Source organism: Globicephala melas, chromosome 17 (genome assembly GCF_963455315.2).
Source record: "Globicephala melas chromosome 17, mGloMel1.2, whole genome shotgun sequence".
Taxonomy (NCBI): Eukaryota; Metazoa; Chordata; class Mammalia; order Artiodactyla; family Delphinidae; genus Globicephala; species Globicephala melas.
This window is the reverse complement of record NC_083330.1, coordinates 60,440,401-60,452,570: the sequence shown is the minus strand read 5'-3', so window position 1 is coordinate 60,452,570 and position 12,170 is coordinate 60,440,401. Positions and strand designations below refer to the sequence as shown.

The following is a 12,170-nucleotide window of genomic DNA, read 5'->3' as shown; positions in this document are numbered from 1 at the left end:
GATAAGATCAATGACACTCTTTTGATGTGCAGGGAGGATGTCTTCTGTCACCAGTAGGGATGCAAGGAAGCTCCTGGAAGGGACCCCAGAAGAAGTATGCATAATACGCCCAGAAGAAGATGTATTACGTCTGAGTCTTTGTATTAAATAGCAGTTGTACTTCCCCTAATCTTAATCCCCTTCTGTTATCCCTGAGACATCAGCCATGTCACAGAAACCTTATCAACTCAGCTGTGCTGTGGTGAAATAAAAATGAAGCTTGTCCAGGCAGGGATTATAATGATAAAGAGAGAAGCAGCGAGAATAATGGTTAACATGTATTGAGAATTTTCTATGTGCCAAGAATGAAGTGTTAGGAGCTTAAGTGGATTACCTTATTTTCTCAACAACCTTGAGATTACAGAACTCTAGTTATTCTCATTTTACAGGTAAGAAATCTGAGGTTTAGTGTGGTCAAATAACTTGCCCAAATTACACATCTGAGATGTGGGGTTCTGTCTCCAGAGACACTGTCTTTGCTGCTAGCCTGGATACCTCCCAGCTGAGGCTCACAAGGGGAGTGGAGGCTTCAGTCCAAGGGCGCAATGGCCACATCCAGCATGAAGTGGACCTGAAGGAGACTGGCGGCAGCCTGGGGAGCTCTCTGAGATGGAGCAGCCATTGGGGTCCATTGCAGAGTGATGGAAGTGCAGGCAACGACCCACATAAACACTGGGGATGAGTGGGGAGGAGGCCTGGGCCTTCTCTGAGAGCCAGTAGAAAGGTCAGGGGGCCTTAAAATGAAGGCCAAGCACCTGTTCATAGTAATGAGCGACATATAGGCAGCAAACTTCAGCCTGACCTACGTGGCTGTCTTTTATGCCTACGAGATGGTGAGGCCCGAGGGACATCCAGATTGTCATAATATGACAATGAGTATGTGAAAGTGAACAGAGAAAAAGAGGAAAACATCAAGAAATTATGAACTGGCCCATAATCAAATTTCAAACTTGAAAATTCCCGAGAAAAAGGCTCACTTCTACATAGATCTAAACAAATTACACGCCGACAGCATGCTGTTTTTAGAGCCCTCTGACTTTCTCTGGTGTTCTATTATCAACTCCACTGTTACTAACGGATATTCTCGTGGAACTCAACACTTGGAGGTGCGAGGAAGAAACTGGCAACAGCATCAGAAATTCCCTTAAAGGCAAGTAACATCAATGTCTACCCAAGGGGCCTTATAGACATGCCACTGCTTTCCAAACCAGTCCCAAAGGAGACGTGTGGGGTCTTAGCCAAGGAGTCTTACTCTCTTAGGGTGAAGCCTCTCCATTTCCACAGTCCCTGTAGAAACTTCTGCTGTTCATAGACGGTTCCACCATTAGACTGTCTACACATAAGGCAACTGAATATTAAGATCCCCACCACTCAAAATGTGGAGATCCAAACCATCAACAACAGCAGCATATGGAAGCGTATTAGAAATTCAGAGTCTTAGACCCCACCCAAGACATGATGAATCAGAATCTCTATTTTAACAAGATCCCCAGGTGATTTGTGTGCACGTTAAAATTAGGAAGCACGGCTTAAAATTGCCGAGACCTTTAAATATCAGACACCACACAGGATATAGCGTCCATGTTACAATATTAACTCAAGTATGAGTTTGTGCCTCTCAATCAATTAATGAATCCATTAACTCTTGACCTCTTTATGTGTCCCTGACTCTGCTAAGCACTGTTGGTGAAACAAACAAACAAAAATCCCCAAAAGCAAAAACAAAGAAAAGTCAAGATACACCTGTTAGGCATCCTTACGGTTCTGTTGGAGAAAGAAAACATGCATATGCTTAGGATGACCTTTCAGAAAAGTAAATCAGACCCTGTCACAGCCCTGCATACAATAACCAGGGTTCCCCATTGCCAACTAGATGAAGTCTAAACTCCAGTAGAGCATAAGAATTCTGTTAACAGCTTGGCACACACCTTCCTCCCCAGCCTTTTCCATGGCCACCATCTCTCCCCGAGTGCTTTGCTACCATCACACTGAACTTGACGGTCCTTGAACGTGCAGAGCTGGTGCTCATCTCCTCACCCTACGCTTGCAGAATGTCTCTGCCTCTCTCTGCCCTTCTCTCTCTCTTTTTGTTTTAAAAATTTATTTATTTATTTATTTTTGGCTGCGTTGGGTCTTCATTGCTGCACGCGGGATTTCTCTAGTTGCAGTGAGCAGGGGCTACTCTTCGTTGCGGTGCGCAGGCTTCCCATTGCAGTGGCATCTCTTGTTGTGGAGCACGGGCTCTAGGCACGCGGGCTCAGTTGTTGTGGCTAGCTAGCTTAGTTCCTCCGCGGCATGTGGGATCTTCGCAGACCAGGGCTCGAACCCGTGTCCCCTGCATCGGCAGGCAGATTCTCAACCACTGTGCCACCAGGGAAGCCCCCTTCTCTCTTTTTATAACAACTGCATTTAATTCTTGAGACTTTCTCATCTTCTTTCTCAGGAAGCTTTTCTTTGGCTTCAAGTTTGAGGGAATATGCTGCCTCTCTAGTATATTTCCATTACAAATTCTGTTTATGACTGTCTCGTACGTACAAAGACACCCAGTAAACGTCTGGTTGGAAGAAATTAAAATGGCATAGGAAACAGCTATAAATCAATGATGCAATCGATCAGCATCACAGCCTCCACCTCAGACACACCCTGTTCCACGTTTAAGTGCCCTAATCCTTTGCACTCAGGATTCTCCCAGGAATCATCTGACCTGCCTGCTAAGCCCTGTGGGTGCTGGAGGCCTATTTCTCTGCTTGGGAAGTCCTTCCAAACCTCCCTCACTTGGGAGACCCTACACATCCTTTATATTGGGTTGGCCAAAGAAGTTCGTTCCAGTTTTTCCATCACATCTTACAGATGTTCCACTTCAAATTGTTTCACTTCAATATTTCACTTCAAATGTGACATCCATTTTCTTTTTTTTTTTAACATCTTTATTGGAGTATAATTGCTTTACAGTGGTGTGTTAGTTTCTGCTTTATAACAAAGTGAATCAGCTATACATATATCCCCATATCTCCTCCCTCTTGTGTCTCCCTCCCACCCTCCCTATTCCACCCCTCTAGGTGGTCAAAAAGCACCAAGCTGATCTCCCTGTGCTATGCGGCTGCTTCCCACTAGCTATCTATTTTATATTTGGTAGTGTATATATGTCCATGCCACTCTCTCGCTTCGTCCCAGGTTACCCTTCCCCCTCCCCATGTCCTCAAGTCCATTCTCTGCTTCTGCGCCTTTATTCCTGTCCTACCCTAGGTTCTTTGGAAACTTTTTTTTCTTTTTTAGATTCCACATATATGTGTTAGCATACGGTATTTGTTTTTCTCTTTCTGACTTACTTCACTCTGTATGACAGACTCTGGGTCCATCCACTTCACTACAAATAACTCAGTTTTGTTTCTTTTTATGGCTGAGTAATATTCCATTGTATATATGTGCCACATCTTCTTTATTCATCTGTCGATGGGCATTTAGGTTGCTTCCATGACCTGGCTATTGTAAATAGTGCTGCAATGAACATTGTGGTACGTGACTCTTTTTGAATTATGGTTTTCTCAGGGTATATGCCCAGTAGTGGGATTGCTGGGTCATATGGTAGTTCTATTTTTAGTTTTTTAAGGAACCTCCATACTGTTCTCCATAGTGGCTGTATCAATTTACATTCCCACCAACAGTGCAAGAGGGTTCCCTTTTCTCCACACCCTCTCCAGCATTTATTGTTTGTAGATTTTTTGATGATGGCCATTCTGACTGGCATGAGGTGATACCTCATCGTAGTTTTGATTTGCATTTCTCTAATGATTAGTGATGTTGAGCATCCTTTCATGTGTTTGTTGGCAGTCTGTATATCTTCTTTGGAGAAATGTCTGTTTAGGTCTTCCGCCCAATTTTGGATTGGGTTGTTTGTTGTTTTGATATTGAGCTGCATGAGCAGCTTGTATATTTTGGAGATTAATCCTTTGTCAGTTGCTTCGTTTGCAAATATTTTCTCCCATTCTGAGAGTTGTCTTTTCATCTTGTTTATGGTTTCCTTTTGCTGTACAAAAGCTTTTAAGGTCCCATTTGCTTATGTTTGTTTTTATTTCCATTTCTCTAGGAGGTAGGTCAAAAAGGATCTTGCTGTGATTTATGTCATAGAGTGTTCTGCCATCCTTTTTCAAATTCTTTTCCCAACTAGGTTATTACAGAATACTGAGCAGAGTTCCCTGTGCTATACAGCAGGTCCTTGCTGGTTATCCATTTTAAATATAGCAGTGTGTACATGTCAGTCCCAAGCTCCCTAACTATCCCTCCCCCCCACCCCAAACCTTCCCCCGTGGTAACCATAACTAAGTCTGTGTGTCTGTTTCTGTTCTATAATTTGAAAACGAATAGATACATGTATACCTATAACTGAATCACTTTGTTGTACATCTGAAACTAACAGAACATTGTTAATCAACTATGATCCAATATAAAATAAAAAGTAAAAAACCCAAAAAAACCAATCTGACATCCTCTAGGAAGCCTCCCCCACTTCCCAAGACTGAGTTGGACTTTTCCATCTCTGTGTTCTTATGTCACTTTGTGCCTATTTCTATCTAAGATCTTATCTGGTTGATTGTGTATCTTTGCCTGCCGCTCCCACCTTACAATCAGCTTTTCTAGGACTGACACTTGTCTTCTAAGGCAGGAATAGAACTGGTTGTGTTTTATTCATGTCTGTATTCTCAGTGTTCTGCAAATATGTGGCACAAAATAGACCAGTGCTGGGCTTCCCTGGTGGCGCAGTGGTTGAGAGTCCACCTGCCGATGCAGGGGACACTGGTTCATGCCCCGGTCCGGGAAAATACCACATGCCGTGGAGCAGCTGGGCCCGTGAGCCATGGCCGCTGAGCCTGCGCGTCCAGAGCCTGTGCTCCGCAATGGGAGAGGCCACAACAGTGAGAGGCCCGCGTACAGCAAAAAAAAAAAAAAAAAAGACCAGTGCTTCCCAACCCCCTGCTAACTAATCATCAGAACCAACCATATGTCACTCAGAAATCCATATGCCTATGTTTCATCCCCCAATTCCTGCTGCCATAAGTCTAGGATAGGGTCCAAGCATCTATATTTTTCAAACGCTCCCCAGATAATTCTGACGTGCAACCAAGACTTAGAAACACTGCAGTAAGCCCTTTGTAAAGTTTGTTAGTGAAGGAATTTTTCATCCTCTACCCCTGGGAATGACCCATTGCTTTTCTAGATAACCCTGAGGTATCTCCTTGACATATTCTGCTTGGTTGGATTGCCTTGGTCCTCTCTGGCTAAATATATCTTACACCTACCCCACATCCTGGCATCACTACAATGATAGGAAGCACAGTATATACAATGATAGGGCTCCATTGTGTGTGGCCACCTCTATAAATAACAGGAGGCAGAGAAGAATGCTCCCTAGACATCAAGCCCATATCTCTGCAACATTATCCCTTAACTTTCCTGGAGTGAGCTTATCTGTGCTCCAACTAGACTGTGCCCCAGCTAGACTCCTTGAAGGCAGGGCTATTCTCTTTGGTGCTGTGATCTCAAATCTCCCAGTGGCTGCCATATAATAAGTGCTCAATAAATGTTTGATGACTCACTGACTCCATTCAGACTAATTGTCTAAATGAATAAATGAGTGAAAGAGAGGATCTGGATAGATGGAAAGGAGGAGGAACATTCTTGCAGGGGTGGGAATTAGGAATCAATTTGTTCACAGGTCTAGAAAAGAGAATGAGCTTGATGCATGCACAAGATAACAGTTTGTGAAGATAGCTGCACCTTTTTGGTGAAAGGTAGAGCCCTCTGTGGTTCCTTGCCATGGGATTTCTAACAATGGACTGCTGTATAGTGCAGGAGGAAGCTCTCTTGGGAGTCCAGGTAGAGTTATTCCTAATTCTGCCTTAGAATTACTCTACTCCTATCAACAAAGGGAATAAAGAAAATGAAAGAGAACATTTATTTAGTATTTATTTTGTGTCTGGTGCTTTGCATATGCTCTCTCCCTGACTCAGCTTCTTGAGCCATTCCTGCAGCTTTTCCAGTGCTGGAAATTAAAGTAAGAGAATTTAAATGACTATTTCAATTTGTACTTTTCCCTGCATGTTTTGCTGCTTCCATTCACTTAAGCTATCTGCGCCTTAGTTTCTACACTTGAAAATGAATGGACTGTGCTAGCTTATGTCCTAGGCCTTTTTAGTTCTAAAATCAATGTGTTTAACTTGACAGTGGAGATTCTCAATCTTAAGGCAACTTCCTTTGAAGCCTGTCTGATACAGTACTATGCACCATTCAGTAATAGCTCACTGAATGAAAGAACAGAGTTTAATCACCTAGAACAGAGTTTAATCACCTCGGTGTACCTGGGAGATAAAGACAGTATAACATGTTGTTCTAGTTAAAAAGGTTTGCTCTCAGTTCCTGAACAAACCTTGCATATTCCTGTTTCTTCACTATTGCCTGTGCTTTGCTCTCCACTTATCAAAATTCTACTCTGTCTTCAAAGTTCAGCTCATCCATGCAGGCCTCTCTGTCTGCCAATGAACCAATCAATATGGTAAAGAGGATGGGATTATTCCAGTTGATTTAGGGATGGAGTCAGTCCCACCTAAACCTTGGGCTGCTGCATAATGAAGGAAGAATAGAATGGAGGACAGGAGGCAACCTCAGTGTCCGATATATTTCTTCATGGGAATTTAAAGTAAAAATGCTCCCAAATTGCTCTTCCCTAGAAACTCTGGGCTTCAAAGACCCTATTATTGCCTCAGAAATAAAATGACTGTATCTAATTTAAAAATTGACATCACCTTTAGTTTTTACAATTCTTCATAGGCTTTTCATAACCAACCTCTGCCCTGCTGTCACATACCATTAAATCTGCATGCACCCAGCTCCCTCACGTGGAAGAAGTCCCTCAGCCTTTTTTTTTTTGGTACGCGGGCCTCTCACTGTTGTGGCCTCTCCCGTTGCGGAGCACAGGCTCTGGACGCACAGGCTCAGCGGCCATGGCTCACGGGCACAGCCGCTCCGTGGCCTGTGGGATCTTTCCGTACCAGGGCACGAACCCGTGTCCCCTGCATCGGCAGGCGGACTCTCAACCACTGCGCCACCAGGGAAGCCCCCTCAGCCTTTTATAGTGGTAGAAGATTACTGAAGACGAGTGACCTTATTCATTACATCTCTCCCTAAGGACATCCTGAAGAGGTCCAGGTCACTATGCATGCAAGTAGAACCACCTACCTTCTTAGTGCATCTTTGTTCAGTCTTAATAAAACAAGATGGAATTAGCATTAGATAGACACAACTACAAAAGTAAAGTGCTTACTCCATACATACACACATATGATCTCTGATATTCAACATAGATGATTAAGGAATGTGTTAAACATTCTGGACCACTGTGATATAAGAATCATAGTGAAATTCTGCTCTTGGGAATTTTAAAATCAGACAATAATATTTTGTCCTGTGAAGGTTATCATTTATCATTTGCTCACTTTTGTATCCCTGACACCTGGCACAACGACAAAAAGAGTCATTCAGTAAATATTGTTGACTGAATCCAACAATCAATGGATTCATCTCTATTTTTTTCTCTCTTTCTCCGCTAATATGACTCTGAAAATGTGTCATCATTATAATAAACACATTAATTTAATGCCGGAAAATGAGTCATAAAATGGAAGAAACTTCTGTCCTCTGTGCTTTGCTAATGTTTCTGTAGTTATATTTGCAATTCATTTGTTTTTACATGCCTCTCTCCTCCACTGGACCTGTGTTTTTAAGGGAGGTGACTGTCTTACTCATCTCTGTATCAACATTCATTATCGTGTCCAGCACATAATACGTTTAGTAGATGTTTATTAAACGAATGTGTAAATATATTTCTGAAATGATAGCTGTGCCTACCTTGACTTCCCGCTCATCCCTGTCCTAGTTATTTTTTTAGAAGTTTTAGATCTTTCTCTGTTGTATTTAGACAGGCAGCATGTGGGAAATTTAAAAGTAAATCCCTCTCTACAAAAAGTAAAGACTCCTGATATAATCTTTTTAAAATCGTTTTTTTAAATCACAAAATTGTAATGCTTGAAAGAATCTCATCGATCTCTCAAATGCAAATAATATATTAAGAATCCTACTTAGCAATAATATGAGATTGGTATGATATTTTTTTAAAAGGAATATGTATGATATACTAAAGAATGAAGACTTTGAAAAAATATGTGACCAATCATTATGCAGGAGAAATTAAAGAGCAAACAATCAGCATATAGAAAATCTTTCACAGAAACAGTGGTAGGGATTGTGGGGGAATATGAGCTCTCATGCTCTGTTGATAGGAGTGTAGACTGGTGATGCCATTCTGAGGAGCCATCTGGCATTACTGGCTGCATATGAATATATCATATAACCCAAGATCCTGAGTGAATAATCGAAAGAAATTCTCACACAATCTCCATAGGAGTAAGTAAGAGAGTTTGCAGGTAATCGGAGGCAAACTGAGTGCCCATCAACTAGAGCATGAATAGGCAAACTATGATTCATGAACCCCGGGAAATTTAGTATGGCAATATAAGTGACAGATCAGATTTTCATACAGCAATACGATGAGCCTTGGAAAAATAGCACTCGATGAGATACATGATACAAAACCATTTATGTTTTCTTCATTTCTTTTTCATTTATCTCTGATCTGATGTTTATGATTTCTTTCCTTCTGCTAACTTTGGGGTTTTCTGTTCTTTCTCTAATTGCTTTAGGTGTAAGGTTAGGTTGTTTATTTGAGATGTTTTACGTTTCTTGAGGTAGGATTGTATTGGTATAAACTTCCCTCTTAGAACCGCTTTTGCTGCATCCCACAGGTATTGGGTCATCGTGTTTCCATTGTCATTTGTTTCTAGGTATTTTTTCATTTCTTCAGTGATCTCTTGGTTTGTTTCTCGGTATTTTTTTGATTTCTTCAGTGATCTCTTGGTTATTTAGCAGTGTTTTATTTAGCCTCCATGTGTTTGTATTTTTTACAGTTTTTTTCCTGTAATTGATATCTAGTCTCATAGCGTTGTGGTCAGAAAAGATACTTGATACGATTTCAATTTTCTTAAAATTACCAAGGCTTGATTTGTGACCCAAGTTATGATCTATCCTGGAGAATGTTCCATGATCACTTGAGAAGACAGTGTATTCTGTTGCTTTTGGATGGAATGTCCTGTAAATATCAATTAAGTCTACCTGGTCTAATATGACTTTTAAAGCTTGTGTTTCCTTACTTGTTTTCATTTTGGATGATCTGTCCATTGGTGAAAGTGGGGTGTTGAAGCAAACAACAGCAAAGATCAATAAAACTAAAAGCTGGTTCTTTGAGAAGATAAACAAAATTGGTAAACCATTAGCCAGACTCATCAAGAAAAAAAGGGAGAAGACTCAAATCAATAGAATTAGAAATGAAAAAGTAGTAACAACTAACACTGCAGAAATACAAAGGATTGTGAGAGATTTCTACAAGCAACTATATGCCAATAAAATGGAAAACCTGGAAGAAATGGACAAATTCTCAGAAAAGTACAACCTTCCAAGACTGAACCAGGAAGAAATAGAAAAAATAAACAGACCAATAACAAGCACTGAAATTGAGACTGTGATTAAAAATCTTCCAACAAACAAAAGTCCAGGACCAGATGGCTTTACAGGTGAATTCTACCAAACATTTAGAGAAGAGCTAACACCTTACCTTCTCAAACTCTTCCAAAATATAGCAGAGGGTGGAACACTCCCAAACTCATTCTACGAGGCCACCATCACCCTGATACCAAAACCAGACAAAGGTGTCACAAAGAAAGAAAACTACAGGCCAATATCACTGAGGAACATAGATGCAAAAATCCTCAACAAAATACTAGCAGACAGAATCCAACAGCACATTAAAAGGATCATACACCATGATCAAGTGGGGTTTCTTGCAGGAATGCAAGGATTCCTCAATATATGCAAATCAAACAATGTGATACACCATATTAACAAATTGAATGAGAAAAACTATATGATCATCTCAATAGATACAGAGAAAGCTTTTCACAAACTTTAACACCCATTTATGATAAAAACCCTCCAGAATGTGGGCATAGAGGGAACTTACCTCAACATAATAAAGGCCATATATGACAAACCCACAGACAACATCGTTCTCAATGGTGAAGAACTGAAACCATTTCCATTAAGTTCAGGAACAAGACAAGGTTGCCCACACTCACCACTATTATTCAACACAGTTTTGGAAGTTTTAGCCACAGCAATCAGAGAAGAAAAAGAAATAACAGGAGTCCAAATTGGAAAAGAAGTAAAACTGTCACTGTTTGCAGATGACGTGATACTATACATAGACAATCCTGAAGATGCTAATAGAAAACTACTAAAGCTAATCAATGAATTTGGCAAAGTAGCAGGATACAAAATTAATGCACAGAAATCTCTTGCATTCCTATATACTAATAATGAAAAATCTGAAAGAGAAATTAAGGAAACACTCCCATTTACCACTGCAACAAAAAGAATAAAATACCTAGGAATAAACCTACCTAAGGAGATAAAAGACCTGTATGCAGAAAACTATAAGACACTGATGAAAGAAATTAAAGATGATACAAACAGATGGAGAGATACACCATGTTCTTGGACTGGAAGAATCAACACTGTAAAAATAACTATACTATCCAAAACAATCTACAAATTCAATGCAATCGCTATCAAACTACCAATGGCATTTTTCACAGAATTAGAAGAAAAAATTTCACAATTTGTATGGAAACACAAAAGACCCTGAATAGCCAAACCAATCTTGAGAACGAAAAAAGGAGCTGGAGGAATCAGGCTCCCTGACTTCAGACTCTACTACAAAGCTACAGTAATCAAGACAGTATGGTACTGGCACAAAAACAGAAATATAGATCAGTGGAACAGGATAGAAAGCCCAGAGGTAGAGAATGGACTTAAGGACATGGGGAGGGAGAAGGGTAAGCTGGAACGAAGTGAGAGAGTGGCATGGACATATATACACTACCAAATGTAAAAGAGATAGCTAGTGGGAAACAGCCACATAGCACAGGGAGATCAGCTTGGTGCTTTGTGTTCACTTAGAGGGGTGGGATATGAAGGGAGGGAGGGAGACACAAGAGGAAAGTGATATGGGGATATATGTATACGTATAGCTGATTCACTTTGTTATACAGCAGAAACTAACACACCGTTGTAAAGCAATTATACTCCAACAAACATGTTAAAAAAATACCTACTAATTTAATTATGCTACACACAATTTATCTAAAGAACCACATATTGTTAAATTTACAAAGTATTTTTTTCACAGCTGAACTAAAAGATCAGTTCTATATTTTAAAATAAATAAATAAACAAATGAAGTATTGTCTGTGGGTTATCATACACAACGCAAGAATACTAATCAGACTTTCCTATCCTGGAAGAGTTAATATAAGTGAAAGATCATGGTAATCTTTAAAGTAATATATAAATATAAAGAGTTGTTTTTTTTTTTATAACTCTGAGACACCTGCAAGAAATTTACTCAGGACTTTAAATTTATATATTGATCAATTTGTTTTTCTAAATTGGATTGTCCTTTTGAAAAACTTTCAATTGATTTTTTTTCTTCCCTTTTTAGGGATTACAGTTATGATATATACAGTCAGCACTCTGTATCTGTGGGTTCTGCAACCACAGATTCAATGGACAGCAGAGCAAAAAATATATATATGTATATAAATTCCAGAAAGTTCCGAAAACCAAAACTTGTATTTGTCGCACGCTGGCAACTATTTACATAACATTTACATTGTATCAGGTATTATAAGTAATCTAGAGATGATTTAAAGTATATGGGAGGATGTGTGTAGGTTATACACAAATACTACACCATTTTATATAAGGGACTTGACTATCTGTGAATTTTGGTATCTGTCAGGGTACTGAAGCCAATCCCCCATGCATACTGAGAAATGACTGTATATGATGACTAATAGTGATGATCAGATTTTATATATATATATGTATATATGTGTGTATATATATATATGTATATATATGTGTGTGTGTGTGTGTATATATATATATATATAAAAACTTTGTGC

At 39.8% G+C, this 12,170-nt stretch overlaps 1 protein-coding gene across 10 annotated transcripts in view; it reads right to left on the bottom strand.

Moving 5' to 3' along the window:
* Window positions 1-12,170, bottom strand: part of COLEC10 (collectin subfamily member 10) — a 449,524-nt gene that overhangs the window by 193,335 nt on the left and 244,019 nt on the right. The gene's annotated exons all lie outside the window — the stretch shown is intronic.